At 38.2% G+C, this 21,528-nt stretch overlaps 1 long non-coding RNA gene across 1 annotated transcript in view; it reads left to right on the plus strand.

The window, feature by feature from the left end:
* Window positions 1-12,552: 12,552 nt before the first annotated feature.
* LOC148213809 (uncharacterized) overlaps window positions 12,553-21,528 on the plus strand; it is a 60,485-nt gene continuing 51,509 nt past the window's right edge. The window contains exons 1-3 of the long non-coding RNA XR_015793701.1: window positions 12,553-17,023; window positions 18,805-18,876; window positions 20,379-20,600. This is a non-coding gene — a long non-coding RNA (uncharacterized LOC148213809). The remainder of the gene's footprint in view (window positions 17,024-18,804; window positions 18,877-20,378; window positions 20,601-21,528) is intronic.

The following is a 21,528-nucleotide window of genomic DNA, read 5'->3' on the forward strand; positions in this document are numbered from 1 at the left end:
CTCTCTCTCTGTCACTTACAGGTGCATGCACACACACACACACACACACACACACACACACGCTCACAAGGTAATATAGTAAAGAAAATACTATCCAGTCTCTATGTCTTCTTCATATTGAAGCAAAGGAAATGCTTTGAGCTAGAGTTTAGATCCAGAACTTGCTTTCAGATGAAGGACCACTCCCAGGAACAATAAATAATGATAAAGTCATATCACCAGATAGTTGCAGAGGATCTTTGATTGACACCCATTATTATATGTCAAATCTAGAATGTACAATTCAGGGAGTTGTAAAAAGCAACAATGTAGCAATGGGTGTAATGGTTGTTCATTACCATGAGTAAGAATATTCCATAATTTGCTGGTTCCACAACAATAAGCCAGCTCCAAGTTTATTATATGTGACGTCTTTGTTAACAAAAATCCTCTTCAATTTTGTTATTGCAAAATCCATAAAAACCCAAAGTATGAGTGGTTGGAAAATATAGCCCTCATGATTTCCATGTGCAATTAGATCCACTAATGCTAAGAGAACAGCTTCATTTAATAAGGATGGAGAATTCAATTTAGCATGCAAATCATATGACAGTGGCCTATCAATTAACACCCATTCTTAAGAGAACAATCTAAAAATATGGCAATCCAGATAAAAATAAGGACTGTGATGTACTCTGTGCATTTGAAAATCTGCTCCTAAAGATTGCAGGAACAATCAAAACCTTGTAGGAGACAGCGTAGGTTTCCCTTCTCCCACGTTTATTTGCAGAAAGTCTTCTGGATCTAAATCACTTCTCCAAATGGGTGGATTTCCATTTTACCCAGCCCAAAGTTTCTGATATTTCATTATTTGTTATGATTTATGATGGAACAAAGAAAAGTTAAAAGTAAAATATTTTATTAAAGATGAATGGCCAAAGACCATGTTAGTCTCACAGTGGCCATCCAGATATCTCTGGGAGTTCACAAGCAGGAGGTGGAGAATATCCCGCTCCTGTCATTGTTCCTTGCAACTCGTATTTGGATGTATGCTGGTCCCAACCCAGAAGGAACACTGAATCTTCAAGACTGATTGCCCTTGATGGACCTGTCATCCATGAATTCATAAACTTTTATAGCCACCCCAAATTAGTGATCATTGCCATGCCTAATAGGAATGAATTCCACATGTTAATTCCACAATTAACCTGAATTCTACAGGTTAATCATGAAGAAGTGCTTCCTTTTGTCTGTTTTAAATCTTCCAATCTGTTTCATTACATGGCCTGTAGTCTTAATATTTTGAGAAAGGGGGGGGGGAGGGAGGGAGAGAGAGAGAGAATTCTCCCTGTCCTATTTCTTCATATTATGCATGATTTTGTACACCCCAATCATGTCCCCTTCAAATGCCTTTTTTTCAAAGTAGTCTCAAACAATCTAGTCTTCTCTCATAAGGAATGTGTTCAGGACATCTGATAATTTGGTTGTCATCTTCAGCACTTTTTCCAATTCTATCATTTTTGAACTGTACACAGTACATCATACTCTGTACATAGTATACTAGATACATAAATAGTGTAGGTCTGTATAAATGTGTTACAAAGTTGGCATTTTGTTTTGAATTGTTTTCTTAGTGATCCCTAGCAGATTTTGCCTTTCACTACACTTTTGCCTTTTTGCTGACCTGACATCTTCATGTGTTTCCATAATCCTTTTCCCAGTTACTTACAGACATATCAGACCACATCAATGTGAATATGAAGTTTTTGCTCCAGTGTGCATTCCTCTAAACTGAATTGCATTTGCAATTTTGCTGACCATTTGCCTAGTTCAAAAAGCTTCTGTATGATGATTCGGGATTTCTTCATAGTCATTTTCAATTTCTATCACCCTGAATAGTTTACTGTTGTCTGTAAATTTGGCTAATCACTGCTTACCCCTAAGTCAAGATCATTTGTGAACAAGTAAAAAAGCACTGGTGCCAGCATAGATCCCTTACTTTCTCATGGAGAAAACTCTCTATTTATTCCTACATTTTTTCTTTTTTGATTTCTCTCTTTTAACCTTTTTTTTTTTTTTTTTGGTGTCTTGAAGTTGGTGTTGATTCCTGGCAACTCCCTGGACACATCCCTGCAGTTTTCTTGACACAATTTCAGAAGTGGTTTGCCATTGGCTCCTTCCTAGGGCTGAGAGAGAGTGTCTGGCCCAAAGTTACCCAACTGGTTGTGTGCCTAAGGCAGGACTACAACTTGTAGCCTCCTATTTTCTAGCCCAGTGCCTTAACCACTACACCAAACTGGCTCTCTAATTTTAACCAATTAATTAACTAACCAATTAGCAATCCATAAAAAGACAGGCCATCTTATCCCATGGCCACTAAGTTTACTCAAGAGCTTTGATGAGGAACTTTGTCAAAGACATTTTGAAAATTCAAGTAATGTTGACTGGGTTGGATGGGTTACCTCTATCCACATACTTTATCAAAAGGTTACAATCTAACACATCTGGAGGACACCAGGTCAGCTGCCTTCCACACTGGTAAGATAAAGTGAATGGATTTAATTGAATGTGCTAGTGCATTTTATTTGAGGGAGAACTCTGAAATTCAGTTCTACATATATTTAACATGAGAAACAGATGTAAACCCTTTTGGGCTCAAAGAATATAGTAAAACAGACAGTAAATAGTCTAAATAGAGGATAATGGATGATCAGCTAGGCAGCCAGTAAATGAACACCAAGTGGGAGGTACCTTTCAAGATTCATTAAAACAGGTGCTTAGGTGGCCCTCTGACAGGTGAAATGAAACTTGCACATTTGGAGGACTCATTAAGTACACTGGCTTGTAAAATTGCAGCTGTTTCTTATCTGCCTTTTGAGAGCTCTGTCAGCAGTCACCGTTGTTGTATAATAATAATAATAATAATAATAATAATAATAATAATAATAATAATAATATAATATTTGTACGCTGCCCAACTTCCACTGACTGTGGGTGGCTAAATATGCAACCATTTTTCTTCTTTTATTAATAACGTCATCCTTGTTATTTGTGTTAAGAGATGCCTGCAGAATGATGAAAGCAGTGTTATGCTGTAAGTTCCTTCCCCTCATGTTTGTGTGCAGTTTCATGGCATCCATATAAAAGAGATGGAAAGCTTGTGTTGTGATAGCATGATGCTCTTTCCCCACCCACCCTGGGACACTTATTCCATGTGAATCGGTATAAATTATCTGTCATTCCATGTCTGTTTCTCTTCTGAAGTTGGATGGAGAGAGTCCAGTTGGTTGTGCCCTTCCTAGGGTGGTTCACCTGGAATGTCTTTGAGATCCTTTCATCTGAGGTGACAACTGTCACTTCAGCAGCGTTGAATCCTTTTTAAGAATGATTTTCTGCTTCAGTGTGCTATTCCCTGCTTTTACTGAGTTAAAAGACAACATTGTATCTGATGTTGTTTTGTGATAGTCATGTGCTGCCCTGGGAGTTTTAGTATCTAGAGGATGGCATATCAATTGTTTCAGTAAACAAGCAAACAACTACTTAGTTGAATCCCCATGACAACTGCAGAAGCATCTTAAATAATTGTGTACTGGTAACTGAAGCCCTGGCTGGAATAATAATTGCATTTATTAATCATTTTCAATCACAGCAAGAGTTTTGAATGAAAGTGACTGTTCCTCTTGTAGCCCAGAGTAATAGAGGTAACCTTATTTCTTGAAGAAAAGAAAATGTGGTAAAAAGCCCAGGAGCCTTAGGATACCAGATTTCTCACTCAGAGGTCACTCCAACCTTGGAAGAGGAAATCCAACATTCAAAACCAAAACTGAATTAAAACAGTCTTTTCCAACTTGGTATGTGCTAGAGTATAACCCATACTATCCCCAAACAGCATGGCCCATAGCGGCTTCAGTTATGGCCCACAACTCAATATGCATGTCAGACCTATATAATTAAACCTACCTCAGGATATTTATTTTGGCTAACTTCCTTTAAGTTTTACAATGTTATATATCTGCATATCTTGGCAATGAAAAAAAATATGATGCAATGCCAGAACTAACCAACTTGAGAGATTAGATTCTTCATGTGATTCCATTCCCAAGATAACCAGGTTTCTTCTCAGCTCTATAAGCCCTTCCACCCTGCCCCTGGATTCACTTCCTAAACATTCAACTCTACTGCCATCCTCTCTTCTTACTTTGATCCAGCTGCTGCTTCCTCCAGGAGGCTGGTGTGGGGAACGCAAGAGCAACAGTAAGTTGATCCTCCACTCTCATTGTCATGTGTCTCTCCCCACATCTTATTTTTGTATCAAAGAGAACAAACCAAAGCACAATCAGCTAGAGTTCCAGAAGACCCACTGCAAAACCATCTTCACAATTTTTCTTTTAGAGTAGCAGCTGACTTAGAAATGGATTGACTTACTTTATAAGCACCTCCTCAAGCCACAGGGTATGGTAAGATACAGAGACATGACACTGAACTTGGATCAGTGCCATCCTTGCATGTGAATGGGGGCAAAGTGTGAGATATGGATGTCTGTAGGGAGAAAATCCCAGGGCCTGGGAGCCTTTGGACTTTCCATCTGAAGATCATTCAGGAATAATATATGGACATTGTACGTGTGTGTGTATATATGTGTAGGGAAGGACAGATGTCAACAGTCTTTTTATTACATGAAAAGGGCAACTCAGCACAAATCACAATAATTTTCCCTTACAATGACTTGATCCTGAGTGATATAGTACAAACAAGAGCTGTACTTTGTAACTGAACACACCTCATTAAGACTTGGCTCTTCTGTCCTTGCCAAAAGGACATATGACAGATTCCAAAAAGCTTTTGTATCTCACCAATGGTATTAAAAAATCATAACGTGATTTTGGGCTGCTGGAAATAGATTTTAACTAAATAGGGGGTGACTGTTCTACATTTTAAATTCTGAAATGTAGAAGGTGGAGATAGCAGGAAACATCTGTATTGCACTGCATTGTTTTGCAGACCAAACAATGATTCATTGAGCCAGTGAGATGATACACAAAAAGTTCATGATCATTCCCATCTGTTGAAGAGTTGAGTTGTCAGGAAACACAGAAATGCATATGCGATAAAGAAAAGTGGTCAATTTGGTTAGAATTAAATCCTCATGTAAGCCTGGGAAATAGAAATAGTATCCTGGGGTAGGCGAAAAGCTGGAAGATCATGAGATAGGAAGCTAAAAATTGAAGAGCCCCGATAAAGTATACCTGAAGATAGGAATAAACTTAAAAAAACAAAGGGATTAGCAGGTAGAGGTTTCAAAAAAAGGCCAAGAGCATGACATATTAAAACTATTTTTCATCCCAACTTTAGCCTAAGTAGTTAATTATTTTTCTGTAGGCTTCTTGTCACAAAACAATGTTTGATTTCGTTCTGGGATCTAACTGATAAATGTTATCTATTATCTAATAAATATTATCTGTCTATAGAATTCAAACATGCTAGAAGTAGGTCCCAGTTTTTAGTCTTTCCCTAGTAATCTCTGTAAGATTGTAATAAATATAAAATCTCCAGTTTTTTTTAAGCATCCTGACTCTTATTAAATTAAAATTTTCTCTTTGGAGGCAGCAGCAACATCAGACAGCCATATGACTTTCACCCTTCACAAGATGTTTACCAGTAATTCTAAAGGCAAAATCAGCTTATGATGCTTGTGAAGCTATTTTCTCTTTGCAGTTGTCCTTGGTTGTAACTGAGGACATGGTATACCATTTGCTCTTACTACGAAGTGAGGCATTTATTTAGGCATATAAGTAATTGGGCAGAGAATATGCAACTTATATAAATCAGTTAATATGAGGTTAATAATCAGTTATGCAATGTTGAGTCCAAAGGAATAATAATAATATTTTCTTGATTAGCTATAAGGCTATATCAAAATACAAAATACAAGTCAATAATAACACCATACATATATAATAAAATAGAGTAAAATACAAAAGTAGAAGAAAATACAATTCATATTTCTGTATCACTCCTACAATTTACCCCAATCTGATCTACATATGCAGTTCTCAATTGTACTGATTTATTCAGATAAAAGACTGTATTATATATAATACATGGGTTCTGAGCACAAATAAAATATGTTGTTCTAATGTATGGATTCCAATGCGCCATTTGTCTAATGTGGTTCAAGATTTTTCTTTTTCTTTACTATACAGCTGGCATTCAAACAATGTATGTGCTATGTCCTCAATCTCTGGAGCACCACAAATACTTGTACATTCGTAATAAGAAACTTGGTTAAATCTTCCATATTTAACCATTGCATCTAACTGCTCAAATCTTTCTCGAGTAAATAACCTCCTAAAATACTTGGACATTTTTGTATTGACATATTTTTCAATTTGAAAAGTGTGTTTACTGCAGCTCATCTATTTCAGTGTGCCAGGCTTACTGAAAGCAGCTACTGTATATCTCTTTGAGCTTCTATATCCCGGATTCTTTGGGCGGCAGTCTTTTTAACTTGCTGTCCAGAGACAGTTGGACAAGAAACAGGGACAAAGGAATAATATATTCTAACCTGACATTAGATTCATAGTTCTCTGTCTCCCCAGTTGCCAAACCACCCAAACTAATGCATGAGGCTGCAGTTGAAGATTTACTCCTAAAGTCCATGGAGAAACATGATCTCCTGCTACATCTTTAAATGTGCAAATCTGGAAATGCCCATACATTAAATTAATGAGTCTCTTCTTTTTCAGTAATTGAATTATATTAGTGAGGAGAGATCTGGTACTGGGAGATGTGTAAAATTTTTCTATAGATGATTTCCAGATCTATGATAATAGCACAATTTGTCCCATCCAAAAGTAATTTAATTTTTTTTATAGTCCATCTTATTTCTGACACAAGGTGAGTCATGTTAGATTATACAGTATAAATAGGGAAAAAATAAAAGTTGCTAAGGAAATGAATTTTGAGATTTCTGGTATAGGCTTTAGTTGCAGTAAATGAGTAAATAATTAGATTGCCCCAACTTGAAAACAGTTGCATCATAGAATTTCAGATCATAGAATTCACAGTTGCTGTGGAGCCAGATATTTTTGTGCTAAGAAATCCCTTTACTACATGGCTGTCTGTGTTTTGATTATATGTGTCACCAATACCATATTAACTACATTTTCTGGCAGCAATATGTCTGTGACTATTAAAATGGAGTAGGAGATAAACCCACACAAAGAGGTATTCATATGTATTCCAGGAAAATCCCAGAATAATGAGATGCAAACAGTAAAAACAAACAAACAAAAGAAATTAGATAAAGAACACTATGATAATAAAGACAGCCACAAAAAGTAACAAATTCAGTGATCCTATTCTAACAGTGGCCCATTAATATTGACATAATATTAGGAGAATTTCCTAAGAGCTGAAGCAGAAACTAGCAGTTCTCAGACTAGACTTATGTAAGCATGGACAGACGTCTCCCAAAATCAAGGCCAAGGGCAGGACAAAAAAGCTTAGAATTTAAACCTAGGAGCAGACACACATCAAAGAAGCAAATAGAAACACATCGTATCTATCTATCTACATCTACTTACCTATCTACCTACCTACCTATCATCTATCCATCCATCCATCCACAGATCTATTTATCTATCATTGCTTGATTTTTGCGTTCTGCGCTAGGCAGATCTTCTGCACATATATGCCTTCTCTCCTGCCTGCAATGAACAACTCATCAAGTCTTGCACTATGCAAATTCCTGAATATCAGGTGAAGTGCCTGAGAGTCAAGATTTATTACTTGGGTTTATGTGTTTTCTCAGTAGCAATAATGAGAAGAAAACAACAGCAATGGGAATATAACTGTCTTCCCAGCTCCAGTACTTTGAACCATTGCCAGAGGTTCTAACCATTGCTGTAGGATTGAAAAACCTCTTCTAGATGATACATAATTTTAGGCAACCTGTAACACTCCAGATGAACTAAGACTACCAAACTGCTACCAAACAAATCCCAGCATTCTTAGGAAGCATGGCCGATTGAGAAATAATGGTAGTTGTAGTTCAGCAACACCAGAAGGGCCACTGATTATCTACCCTTGATATAGAAAGAAGATGTATATCATGAATAGAGAGAGACTCATTGTAAAGAACCTCCTTTACTAGTTATATAAAAATTCTGGAAATTTTAAAACAACAAAAAAAGTTGGGGGGAATGCCTGATTTTTTTTAATGAAAAAAGCAAAATTGTAGGAAAAATGGAAATATACATAATACTTAATTCCTACATCTTATATCTTTATAGATATAAAGTTATTGTATTACCTTATACATGTAATTGGATTTAATATTCATTAAAATGTTTTTAATTCCAGAGGAACTGTGAACCATGCAGTAAAACAAAGAAAATTCTCTGTTCTGGTTCTTGTCCTCCACAGAAAAAGGAAAAAGAAAAAGGAGTAGGAATATGCTAATTTTGCCACAGGAAGCATTGTTTAATCACTCTTTTTCCAAACTGGAAGCATTATCTCTATCAGTTGTCTTTACATCTTCAGATTCTTTATTTTTATGTTTGTATTATTTTCATTGATCTTAGAACATTGAAACATTGCCTCTGGTTCATCACATGTTGTTGATTTGATGTGCTTCCAAACAGATGTCAATTTATTTTACAGCTTAACCACATTATATATAATTTCAACTAAAAAGTTAGGAAATATTTCACTGGCCCATTTTACATAGCTAATCCTGCTTGTTGCAACAGCTAGTTACCTTTCTTCTATGACTTTTGTTAAAAAGTTATATAGTTGTGCATATTGCTTAGAGATGCTCATTTTATTATTTTAAAAACCAAAAATTGTTATTCATTCCCATATAATATATAGCTATCTTAAGAAACGTTACCAATTTTAAGACAATTAAGCCCAGGCTCTAAAGTTATCTAGCTGTAGCACCACTCTGTTCTGGCCAAAGAGGCCTACTGGAATACAACATTTGGGAAGTCCATTTCACTGGGGAGCTGTTCTTGTTGCAGCCTTTGTTTGCACATGCTGGCAATGCCTGGCTTCTGAACTTGTGAAAGGCTACTTAGGAAGAAGTTGCTGCTACTCAAGACAGATGCAGGGACAATACTGAAAAGTAGCAGCAACAGCAAACCCATATTGCATGTCTGGTTAAGCTCAGGCAGTGGTGAGGATGAGTACAAGAAAGGCTACCTTAATTATCATGCTTAGCCTCTCTTTTTAGTGGTGCCTTTGCTGCTACACTTTCAGACCCATAAATTGGGATTCTTGCTGGATCCAGAAGCAATGACTCTTTGCATTTTTATGCTATGGACCAATAGGGGCCAGCAGTGTCTGCAGGAACTTGCTTTCTTCATAATGACAAAGGCAGTGTTGAGCATTCTTGCTACAAGCTCTTTGGGGCATGTAGGTGGTGTCATGACACAAGTAGAAAAGGGGCCGGGCTTATGTTACAACTGTGTGGTGCTCCTGATGTCAGTCTGATCCCCTTGTCCCCCCACATGTGCCACTGCTAGGGGTACAAGGAGTAGAGATGGCAAACAAGGGACTCCCTCTGTTCCCGTTTGCCTCTGCTCTACCTTTCTTTATTAGAAGATTGATTGGCTCTAAGAATATCCTTCCTTCCTTCCTTCCTTCCTCCCTCCCTCCCCCCCCACCCCAGGTTGAGAACAGAAAGCTCACAGATGCCGACTTTTTATCATAGCATAGCAGGTAACTTCCTTAATTAACTTATCCTTTGGATCTTCAGCATCAGTCTGTAGATACTTTTATTTTATTCTACTTACTTAGCTCTACTCAAATACATATGTTCTAAATATTGGCCATAAGGAATGAACTGGAATATTATAAGCATGGTTGGCTACAATTTTTCTCCTACAATTTTTACAACACCTCTATTTACAATGAATCCCAAGGAGCTAGATTAAAATGAAAACCACAAAGATTTTGATTTCAAGCTGCTTTTTAGTTAGAACAATATATCACTTGTATTAGTGGCATTAGTACTTATTAATTGCATAACCAATGATTTGATTCTATAATTTGATTCTGTATATTGCTTAGGGTCAATTCAGTTAGTAAATAAATCCAATAAATATATACATACTTAAAAAAAAGTGAAGCACATAAGGAATACATTCTTCAGAACAGTTCAAACCAAAATATGATTTTTGTCAAAAAAGGGTATACAAATTTTGTTGTCAGCTTACGATCAACCAGTCCAAAAGTTCCTTTGATTCCTCAGAATGCAGAGAATTTAATTCCAGGATAACAATAATAGACAAGTTTTGCAGCTTACAGTGCCAGTCTCCATAACAGTTAGTTCAACTAATCTTACTGAAGGAGATTCAAGACCATAATTATTACGTAGTTTTGCAGAAGTATACTTAACTTGTCACTTCCAAGCTTCTCCTTAAATCTTGACTCTGATTTATAGGGCTAAACCAAGCAGTTCATGCGTATTACTCTTGCTCCAGATCCTAAGGCTCTATAGTTTCACAAATAGACCTTAGGAGAACTTCATTATGAAGCAAAATGTAATGAAAATATTGTGCTCCTGGATCAGATAGAATTGAATAAGCCTACTTAAATGCCAGAGTGGATGACATGATAGGTGATGTCCTTGTAAGGAAATGTTCTTGGGATTTTTTTTTTTTTTGAGATAGAGATTTCTAAAATAAATTAATACATCTGAACTGATTACTGTATGCTCCTTGTCTGACAAAAAAAGGGAAGGACGTCATCATCTCTGGAGCAGGAGCAAAAGTCTTATTGGTGCACTTTCTTCGGCCACCTTTATCTGGCCTTGCATTTGTAAGCAATCTCCTTTCAAGGAGACAAAACGCTAGCGAGACAGAATACAAAGGGCATGTTTTCCTGAAGGATTTCTCTCTCCCCTTCTCCATATTATAAATACATTTACTTGTATAGCAGAAGTGTAAGGGGGCTAAATGATTAATTAGAGGTGGTGTGGCTGTGTTGCTACCCTGCAGCCCCTGAAGGTATGTATGGAGCAAAACCACATGGGCTGCAAGGCTCTTCTCTCAGCCCAGATGCATAGGAGTCGCATGACAACACAGTGACTGCTGCCAGGCAGAATTAGGAAGGAAATACATTGTAATGGCAGTCTGATGTACTAATGATGGGAACAGCTTGTTCAGGCGTATGTGTTGTGTGAAGAATTTCTTAAAAAAGGAAAATAAGTTCTACAAAACTGCTGGTCTTTAAATATCTCCAGGCGGCACAGTGCTGCTTAATTCACCAGTTATTTCTTTTTCCCCCCTATTTCATTGAATGTTTTTCCTTCCACCTTTCAAGGGCCTGGTCTTCCCAAAGTGGTTTGCAACATAAATTGTATTAAGATATTGTTTTAAATATCCAGTGATAGCGAATACCTTTTCCTCAGTTAGAAACTAAAGAAAAGTATGTTTTTAAAGCACCTGTAAAAATTGCCCCAGATGGGGATAGCCACGTCTCCTTCGGGATGGAAATCCAAAGGGAGGCTTAACCAGAAGGCTCTCTATTAAGTCCCCTCCAACCTTGCTGATCTTGGTGGTAAATCAGGTTACTGACATTTCATATCTCTACTTTTCCCAGATAGTTTCCTATTCTTTGGCCATACATCTTCATCATTTACTAAAGCACAGAAAGAAAACAAATATATAATGGGTTGCTATTTCAGATTTCATTCGAGCAGACTTCTCTCACTTGGTGCTGTCCCAATGTGTAAACGGTTAAAGAAAGAAACATAGTTTGCAGTTATCATCATTACTAGCCAACATGCCCATCTGGGATTGCAGTTTGGCAGCACCTGGAGGGCTACATAGATTGCCACCTTTCAAATACAGTCACCCAAGGCCACCAGCCTGCCCAGGAGAACCCTGTCCACTATCATTTCTGATGGGGGTTACCCTAGACAGCTCTTGAGAAGCTCAAGAGAGACATGGAGATTGATAAAACAATAGATGTCTTCCATATGTCTTTTTTTTTCTCCTCATAGCAAAATATACAGGCAGAGGTTATTCTAACTGAAGCCAGAGGAAGCCATTACTTCACTTGAGGTCTGCCAAGAGCTGATTCTTTGTTTCAGGGTCAATCATTTTGATGGAAATGGCATTGACTGCTTAGTAGCGCATAACCTACTGATCATAAGGAGCAGTGGAATGTAGATAGAGAGTTAGGATCTATTTTGTGTTCTTCTTTCTCTTTTATGTTCCCTGCTCTTAGAATGCTAAGCTCAGGGTGTTCCTTTTGCCTTTGGCCCCAAGCATGTGCATGCATACACACACACACACCAAGCTCTTGTTCTCTGACTCACAGCTTAACAAAGAGCTAGGGTTTGAGTATCACCTTTTCATTATTGTGTTTGGTTGCCATTTTGTATCATGTGTTTGTTTTAATGTAATGTGTTTTTTGTTTTTTGTTTTTTGTTTATTGTTTATTGTTTGTTTTTTGTTTATTGTTTGTTTTTGTGTTGTACACCTCCCAGAGTCACACCAGATTGGGCGGCCCTATACATTCAGTTAAGTAAGTAAATAAATAAAAGTAATTCATGTAATTCTTTAAAGAAAAGTTCTTTTTCTTACACTTATAAGTCTGCTTCATTAACCCTTTCTCAGGTTAGATTCCAGCTGCCAGGAATGGTCATATACACACATCATGCTACCTCAAACACATTGCACATTTCCTAAGATATTGTGATGTGCAACAGCAGCAATTTTGGAAAAATATTTCTGAAAAAGAATTCTCCTGTGTGGGTAGCTATGTTTGGCAATTCAGCACAGAGATCACGATGAAGGCGGGGTAGAGAGAGACCTGCTTTTGCAAATTTCTACAAGTTGAGCATTTAAAGGAAAATTGTGCTGGCAGATCCACATGCTCTGAAATGCTGAGTTTAACACCTTTTAATGAGAAAGTATGCTTTAATCTCACTGCTTGCCATTTTCTTATTGAAAAAATGCACCAGTGCACAATCTTCCATATATACTTCAGTGCACACAAGATGTTCTCCAGTGACATTTCTCATAACATTAACACCTTCCTACCATTTGCCTGCCCAAGTATATTTTCAGTTGACATAGCAATTTTTAACAGTTGCTCAGGCTGTTTATGTGAATATGGCCCCAAACAGTCCATCTGGCCAACAGCTTATTCATAGTATATGGCTCAAAGGTACACTTGACCACACTCTTACAATCACGTAGAAAATGCTTAAGGGATATATCATTCACAAAATGGAATCACTCCTGCTTTTATGACCCATTCTTAATAGTTAGATAGATCGTTTGAGAAAGAATAGATTTATCCTTTGTCTATATCAATGTTTCTCAATCTTGGGAACTTGAAGATGTGTGGACTCCAACTCCCAGAATTCCCCAGCCAGCATGCTGGCTGGGGAATTCTGGGAGTTGAAGTCCACACTTCTTCAAGTTGCCAAGGCTGAGAAACACTGGTCTATCTCAAGATCCCAAAGAATCAGTAAAGATCAGTAAGAGTCAGTAAAGTTCAGATCTCCAGCATCCAAAAAATAGGAACATTTAAATCAAATCTTACTTAGCTTGCAACCTAGGAACATAAACAGTTCCTGCAAATACTTAGCTGCAGTTCCCAAAACGCTTCCAAAAATAGCTACTGAACTTTAATTTGTAATGGGACCAAATAGGAAAATTATTAAACAGATGGGGAATAATCCTCTTAACTGCATTAACTGGTTACACTGAATTTTAATTTAGTTGAAACATAACTTTCATGCAGACAAATTTGTCCTGTCCCCATCCATTTTTCTGAAATGCGGCCCTTGGCAAGCCACAGAAAGGACAAGTGTAGCCCTTGTTCTAAACAAGATTGTGCATCCCTGACTTTAATATGACAGGTTTTTAGGCAACTTTGCAGCATTGTCCCATTTGGAAAGTATTTTGAGAGGACAAACGTGCTAAGGAAGGCTAGAATAATACTGGGAAACAGAGTGAAGCAATAACTAAACAGACATTTATAAAATAGATGAATAACTCAAAATGTGATCTACAGGTAGAAGACAATCTAATCATATAAAAATTAGAGAGAAAATGTCTCAAATCTCATATCCTCAACAAAAAATTCCCACCTGCAAGATAAAGCCACAAAAAACCACATTTTTCAGGAAGCATGACCCTAAATCTCCAGTATGCATGAAGCCAAAAAGGGAACTGAAATAATTGTTTCTCCAACTTCAGAGCACAGTCCAATTTGGAGCCGGAATGAGGAATTTACTTTAGATCATTATGTCCTTAATAGAAGTCCTGCAGGATATAAACTGGTAGATCAAAAACTTTTGAGATTTCTATACTACTTATTGATAGAGAAGGGGATTCTCAAGTTAATAATGGTATTCATGTTTGCATTTGCTGGCTCAAAAATGCCTCAGATGTAAGATGAACCTTACTTCTCCATTAGGAATTGAAGACAGACCACAGGAGATGTCAACCCCACCTTTCCATTCTGGCTTCTTGCCCCAGTACAGGGATGGCAAAACTGATGGTGCAAAGGATGTTTTATCTCCAATTGCCTTATTCTCAGTTCAGGTCCCAGCTTCAATCTCTGAGATTTTCAGGCAGGACCAGACGCCATATCCCTGAAAGTCTGGAAAGGTGCTGATACTTTCAACAATAAAAGTTGGCATCAACAATGCTTGTTAGCTAGATGGAACAAGTCCAACTTCTGAGGTAGCTTCCTATGGTCCTATATATAATAGTGAGTTAAGGATTAGGAACACTGGGATGTGTGGCTTGCCCAACTCCTATACTGTTGAGATCAGCACACCTAGTTCTTGATTCATTGCAACTATCCAAAGTTGATGGTGCAGTAAAATGAGACTTTCTCTAGTGGTTTCTTGCTGCTCTTTGCTGAAGAACAAATTAGGTACTATAAATGGTTGGGCAACTGAGAGAGGAGTCTGGCAGAGGAAAGCACCCCTGCAAGGCTTAGGAACAAAGCTAGATTCTACTAGTGTCCAGTGATCTCAGTATAGGCATGATCAAGACAGATTTGACCTAACTAAACTATGTTCTATCAGTAAAACAATCTCATTTTCTAATGGAAAGAATTGGCTTATGAGATTTAAAAAGAGAGAAAGGCATAAAAGGCATCGTTTTCAAGACATGTACAGCAGTGTGTATATAAACAGCAGAAAAGCTGTAACTTATAGTTGTAACTGGAATGTTTCTCTTCCACATTTTCATATTCAAACTAAATTAACACAATTCTCTAGGTAACCAAACCCAAACATTCTATTGAAAAAGGAACTTGGGTCATATCCATTTCCACTTTCCTATAGTCTAAAACAATAGAGTAGAAGAAACTGTAGAGGATTTAATAATAAGAAGAAAAAGGTTCCTCTATCTGTATGGAAGAGCCTTAGAAATCTTGTTTAGATGCTGATAAAGGATTATCAATATTCCTAAGCAAGGGAGGGGTAGGGCAAGCTGAGCAGTGGGAGTTGGGGCCATTGGGATCCAGACACTCGCACGGCTTCCTGCAGCATGTTATAGGGTACTCCTTCTCCTCAGTTCTCCAATGCTTCTGGCTGGCATAGCCTGGCACCTTGCCTCTTTGCCTTTCTAAGCCTGCTGTCTGCTGTGGGCTGGGTGGAGAGATACCCTCTCCAAGAAAAAGATTAAAAACTGGTTCTTAGAAATTGGATTGGAGTAGCCAGACAATCTCCCTGGGTTATCTTGAATTTTACTGCCTAAGGCAGAGTAGCAAATGTCAATTCTCTTTCAAGTCAAGATATATAGTATTCAAAGCTAACCAAGTTATTTTTTTAATATGAGACAAGGATCTCACAAGTGCAGTTACTTCATTCTGCCTAATGATCAGGCTGGTCCTGAATCTGAAGGTTCCAAAATGTTTAACTTTTGAGCAAAGAACCTAAGTTGTACAGCAAAGCACCCTTTCAGCTGGTGAACTGGAAGGTGTAGCATTCCTAAGTGAAGCCCTTTATTACCTTCCTCTTGATTTACCATCTAGTCTGGTCACCATCCCTAAGCAGACCCTATGTGAGAGGTCTCTAATCCTTCTAGGAAGGTAAGCTCTTTTGAAATTTTGAGAACACACTATATTGTAGATACTTGCACAAAGGGGCTGCTGGGTGGGTTTGTCCATTCATAAAATAGTTCCATGGGAGACATCACAGCAATTTACTTGAGTACAACTTGCCACCATTTCTAGATCACCTTCCCACAGGACATTTTACCTTTGTCTTTGTTCTGAGTAAGTGGCCAGACAAAACACTAGTCTCCAAGCCATCCATCATGTTTACCTCCCAAAAACGTTTATGAGGCCCATTTGAAGTCCAAAAGCATAAGGACTGGAAATAAGGATGAGGTTGATACCATGATTCATAGTGTTCCATTTCCATTTTTAAAAATTAAACATAGTCTTTTCAAAATGTGAAAAATCAGATGGAGCAGGAAATCTACTGGTACCAAAGGAGGTGTCTGTGGGCACACTGGACCCTGGGCATCATATTAAGGACCCCAACATTAAGTGTTTCCCAGTGTGAGACATTGGATTAGGTCTCTATAGTGACTTGCCAGCCTAATGTTCTGCTGCCTACAGAGATAAGTGCAATGTCTGGTCTGTCCTATCCTGTCTGGCCATCCCACAGCAGGAAAGCAACCAGCACTGCTCTCTGGAGTATCTATCAAACACCTGGCTTTGACAAGGTCTTCAGCGTGGGAGAGGTGGCTGCAGTAGCCACCTGTTTCACTGAAACACGCAACCTTCATGTTCATTGCATCACATCCTTCTCTCAGAACGCACTAGGAATGAGGCATCTTTGCTTGGGATGAGACATATTTTCTTGCTATGAATTTTTCAGATGACTTCCCAATATAGCTTTCCAATGACAAGTAAGCCTCTCCTGGGAACATAATTGGGTAGAGGCTCCCGGTAGCTACAGCTTTTCAGGCAGTCAAGAACTCATCATAGGCGTATCGGAGAAAGATAGGATATGCCTGAATAGCTTGAAGCAGGAGAAGAACAAGGACTCAGCAAGGTAAGACAAACTCTTGGGTCAGTTTGGAACAGCTGCCAGGGAGAATTTTATTATACATTTGTCCAACAAATAGCAAAGGCAACATGCCCTTTTATACTGAAGACAGATCTTCATTTGAAGAGCTATCAGAGGACAGTCTGTATTTGAAGGCATCCTGTAATTGCAGTCTAGTTTAAATGTAAAAAATAAAAGAGTTTAAAGAAGGAAAACATGAAACTTGGGAGTTGCCTGTTATGGGTTAGCAATTGGACAGTAGAATGAGTTGTATGCAGCTCATCTGGTCATATCTTTCCTCACTAGGGTGAAATGCACTGCATTTTTATTTCAGTTAGATTCAGTTTTATTTCAGTTAGATTGATTTTTATACAAATCAGTCAGCTAGGTGGCCTCAGCTGATGACCTTGGCTCATTACCACAAAAAAGCTGCTGAAGGCAGGGTTAGATGTGGTTGGCACTTAGAGAGGAGACTATTAGAAATGCCATAGGCTAGACTAGTACGTTGAAAAAATATCCCAGAAGAAAGCTTTGGCAAACCACTTCTGTACCGTTGCTCAGGAAAATAGATGGATACAATTTTGAACTCATCTCAAAGGAGACTTTACTTTCTAACCCTCTATCTCTATTTTTGTTACCTGTTTTTTTTCCTTCTTATTATTGTTTGCTTATTTTGGTGCCTTCAAGTCAGTTTCTGACTCCTGGCAACTGCCTGGACTAGTCCCTGCAGTTTTCTTGGCAAAGTTCTTCAGAAGTGGTTTGCCATTGCCTGCTTCCTAGGGCTGGGAGAGGGAGACTGATCCAGATGATTTCGTGCCTAAGGCAGGACTAGAACTCATAATCTCCTGGTTTCTAGCCCAGTGCCTTAACCACTACACCAAACTGGCTCTCTCCCCTGTTCTTGGAAGTAGATAGCTGGCCCCTCCACTAGATCCAGAGTGCCACTGGGCAGGAGGGGCATCTGAAATAGCTTTAAACATAAACCTCTCCTTTAAAAGCAATGGGTAGTTAATATGTATTAGGCTGAGGAGGATTTCCCACACCAATTCTACTGGAGCAGGAATTGCTGAGCTGAATCATTTCCTTTCTGTCTCTTGGTATCAGATGAGGTCAGAAGGTTCAGTCTGTTCCCTAGCTACATGCAAAGTATAAGGATATTTTCTTTAAAAGTCAGTGAAGTCAGTAAAAATCAACCCAGGCTGCAAAAGCCAGGGTCTGACCAAAGGAAGTGATAAGTGATGACTGCACCAGCCTCTGGATATCAGTTACATCATGCCTAGAGCCATACAGGTCATGAAAAGCCAATGGATGCCCAAGTGCTAAACCATTATGGTGCAGGCATCTGAGAGAAGCCGCCATGATGTCATGGTCATCACCCAAATGACACAAAATGTGCAAGTATGTGATTAATTCATTACAAAATTACATAATTGGCATCATTTGTATGGTTGTCCAAATATGCAAAAAATATAATATGAGAGATCTCGGTAGCTCTAGCCTATCAGCCTTTTGAGGGCAGTAAGCCAACTATGCACTAAGCACTTCAACCAAAAGTTCTAACATGAGATGGAGGTTAAAGGTATAATTGGAGATGAACAAGCAGGATTTAGAGAAAGATGGTCAGCTTTAGGCCACATTCTTGTATTGCATAATTTAATAAAGACACATATCCATAAAGTGAAATTTCCTCTATATGTAGCTGTCCTTGATTTTCTATATGCAGAACAATCTGATGAGAAAAAATTAAAAATGCATCTATTGACTGCTTTCTTCTTTCCCTGAGTCAGAAGCTGCGCTTCTAATATTGGAGTGGGATGCAATCCAGAGGTTGCTCTCAGGAGTGATAAACCTAGAGAGAGGTGAGGCAGGGATGCATTTGAACACTCTCCCTGTTTAACTTCTACAGTAACTCTGTGGTAAGAACTTCAGACAACACAGATTTCCCCATTATCAGAATTGTAGGACATAATATTTCCTTACTGTGATATGTCCCATGATGAAACAGAAGAAGTAAAATCTATAATTCAGTATCCTAGGCAGTACAAGCTGGTCATCCATTTCCAAAAGTAAAAAAAAATTAGGTTTTTACCACCATCACCACCACCACCACCACCACCACTGCCCCAAACTGCAACAATGGCTCATTAAAGGGAATAGAATTGAACGTGTCCATACCTTTAAATATTTGGGAATAGTTTTCCATTCTATGAGATATGGATGATATCATCAATACGTCACCCAGACAGCATTAAAATCTTCAGCAGCCATCAAGAGATTCTTCTGCACTAAAGGAAGGGAATTAAAACAGTTGCTTGAAAATTTTTTGAGGCCAAATCATTTGTCCAAATGGTCCCCAAGCGGTAATTTATGAGATAGAGATACAATTCCCAAGTCCTACTCTCACTGCCCTTAGACTTCAGGCTGGAATGCCTGTAATCAAAATGATGGCTTGGAGGCAGATTATCAGCTATGGCAGAGGAGCTAGTTCTGGCAGATGACCACCAAGCCATCAAATTGGGAAAAGCAACTGAATTATGTGGTATGGTAGAATTCCTTATTTAGGAATTAGGTTCAAACAGACTAAGGCTTAATAATATGGAATATCAGAATGAGATCAGAAGATCTCAGAGTAGAAGAAGGCAGGTTGCAAAATTTATCTGGGAACCAGCAATCACTTTAAATACAGGTAGTCCCTGGGTTAAGAACACCCAGGTTACAGACAACCCATAGTTAAGAGTGGAGCCTATTGTAGCAAAATTCAAGTTAAATACACAATGGTTTGAGTTCATTATACAATGCTACTTATACAGCATTATACAATAACACTGTTCCAGCTTACATACAAATTCAGCTTAAGGACAGACCTTGGGAACAGAACTTGTTCTTAAACTGGGGACTACCTGTACACATACCTTCCCCATATGAGGAAAGGGCCGGGCACAGTGCTCTCTGTCTGTAAGGCAAATACAGTATTCTAAAATTCTCCTAGCTGAGCCCACTTTTCCATATGAATCTGGGGAGATTGCAACAATGCAACATGTTGTATTACACTGCATTTTTATAGGGATCTTTGTAAAATTTATGTCCCCCCCCCGGTATACTGGTACCCAGCCAGAACAGATGAGTTTTATATTCTTTCTGTTATGAAATAACCTATTACCTGGCCAGTAGCCAAATTTTGTGTAGCCCCAGTGAAAACAATTTTGCAATTTTGCAGTTCTGATCAAGCTGTCTTTTAATGACACGTGTGTGTGTGTGTGTATTGCCAAACGCAGATTGTAAATAAAGATTTGAACTTTAATGTATGTCACTTGTGTAATGACATCATGATATACATGATGACACTTGCTTCCCCTTGCAGATCCTCATGTACCAAGGGCTGCAGGTATGTCTGTGAGGTGTGGTGCCTGTGACCAGCTTAACAAGATGGTGCCTGTGACCAATTCAGTACGGGTAAAAAAAAGGGGTGGATCTTTGATTGCCTGGACATGGCTGCCATTGGGTCTTTTTTGATCCCCATTCTCACAGAAGCTCCTGATATGGTGACAAACTGGAAATACAGACTGTAGCAGCATGGATCAAGGCTAGTGACAATGTTTTTCCCATTTATGTACAGTATTATTTCTTATTTCCGGGCATATATCTCGCTTCAAATTACTTTTCTTGCTTCTTGAAGGTTGCTGGTTTCTTTTCATAAAAATAACCAGATTTCAAGGTAGTTCTTTGGAAAGATTTTGCAATAAATCTGAAAATGTACATAAAATCTTGCTAGAGCTTTAAAAATTCACAGCATAGTTTCATAGGACATAAATCTGCATATCATGTTATGCTACTGTTTTTTATATTTCTGTGTGGAAATTCTGAAATCATTATTATAATTTATTTGGATTTTTTCAGAAAGTTAAGCCAATTGATTAATCTCCCACCCAAATTACAAGGAATAAAACACATTATTTCATTAATTTGGTCTCCAGAACATTCCAAATCAGTAGGTTATTTTTTTCTGTAATAATTAATTTGCAATTTGCAGATAGGAGTGAAAAATGTTTGAAAACATTTGACTAAGAAGCTTTCCCCCTCAAAGTGTCCTTTCATCTCTCTCCTTCCCCCCAGAATGACCCAGAATTGCATGAAAGCAGAGTTTAGAAATCCGAAGCCAACTAATTAAAAAACAAATCAAGTGTGAATTAAGATATCCTCTATCTAATTTCCTTAATTCTTCTAAAACCCTTCTTTCCTGAGTGGAGACTCTATTAGATTGCAAAAATTGGCTAGGGAGTTTCCTGTGATCAACAACCCAAACGGTGCTCTATATAATAAGCACTTAAGATGTTGCCCCACTTTCCCATGTAGCCTAAAGATGACATCTGACTACTAGCCTAGTAGCAAATACAAGCTTTCCCACCTCTTGTCTGTACTTAGAAGTGGGTGCAGTTTGTAGAGCTGAGTTAGCCAGATTTTGCAGTACTTGTGAATGTGGGACTCTGGGTTGGTCTGCCCAGAAGAAACCA

This window comes from Python bivittatus, unplaced genomic scaffold, assembly GCF_059951505.1.
Source record: "Python bivittatus isolate LINGU-HERP-01145 unplaced genomic scaffold, Pbiv_v1 ctg000850_np1212, whole genome shotgun sequence".
In the NCBI taxonomy this organism is placed as follows: domain Eukaryota; kingdom Metazoa; phylum Chordata; class Lepidosauria; order Squamata; family Pythonidae; genus Python; species Python bivittatus.